Consider the following 885-nt stretch of genomic DNA (forward strand, 5'->3'; position numbering starts at 1 on the left):
AGTAAGCATGCTGCCCCTTCTTCAAGCAAATCCATGCGATTTCCTCTTCGACCTGGCAAGGGTACTACTGGAATCAAATGTGTAGTGAAAGCAAACCATTTTCTTGCTGAGCTACCCGACAAGGATTTCTTACATCTCTTTTAATTTATTTGCTTTTTACTGATGTCTTAAAACTTTATTGGTTTATTAATCATCCACTTGTGTTGCCAGGTTTCCATCTCTCCTGAAGGTACATCGAGGGGTGTTAACAGGGCTTTTATGGAGCAGCTAGTGAAATTATATAGAGAGTCCCATCTTGGAAGACGCCTTCCTGCTTACGATGGAAGGAAGAGTCTTTATTCTGCTGGACCATTACCTTTTTCTGATAAGGATTTCTCAATTACCTTGATTCCTTGATTGACGAGGATGATGGCACTGGAGCTGCTAGGTTATTTCTTTGATGCCTTTCATTTCCTTTACGTTCACTTGCATTTATTTGTAGGAAGCTTATATTTCTATTTGTTTTGTGATGCAGGAGAGAGAGGGTGTTCAATGTTTCTACCAAATATGCTGCTCGAGTGGATCTCCACCACTTGGGATGTTTTTGCAGGGAAAACAGGCAGATGCACCTTAGGAAGCTCTTCAGGTTCTCAACATTGTTCTGCGTGAGCTTCCGACTTCTAGGTATATGTCTTTGTTAGTTATTGGCTTGATTTAAGAAACATCCTGTTTTAGGAAAGATCAAAATGATTTCCTAATCAGTTTTGCACCTCCTCAAGTATTTTAGGAATCTGTTTTCTAAGTTACATTAGGAAATAGTTCTCTATTTAGGACTTCTATTTCTAGGCAATTCTAGATTATTCCTAGGCCTATAAATAAGAGTGTAACCCTTTGGTTATTGTATCT

At 38.9% G+C, this 885-nt stretch overlaps 1 long non-coding RNA gene across 1 annotated transcript; it reads left to right on the forward strand.

Annotated features, from left to right (window-relative positions):
* Window positions 1–863, forward strand: LOC113343788. The gene is made up of 3 exons (XR_003357406.1): window positions 1–61; window positions 211–427; window positions 515–863. It is a non-coding gene; the product is annotated as an uncharacterized LOC113343788 (long non-coding RNA).
* The last annotated feature ends 22 nt before the right edge of the window (window positions 864–885 follow it).

The sequence above is a fragment of the Papaver somniferum genome, unplaced genomic scaffold, assembly GCF_003573695.1.
Source record: "Papaver somniferum cultivar HN1 unplaced genomic scaffold, ASM357369v1 unplaced-scaffold_6555, whole genome shotgun sequence".
NCBI classification, from domain to species: Eukaryota; Viridiplantae; Streptophyta; class Magnoliopsida; order Ranunculales; family Papaveraceae; genus Papaver; species Papaver somniferum.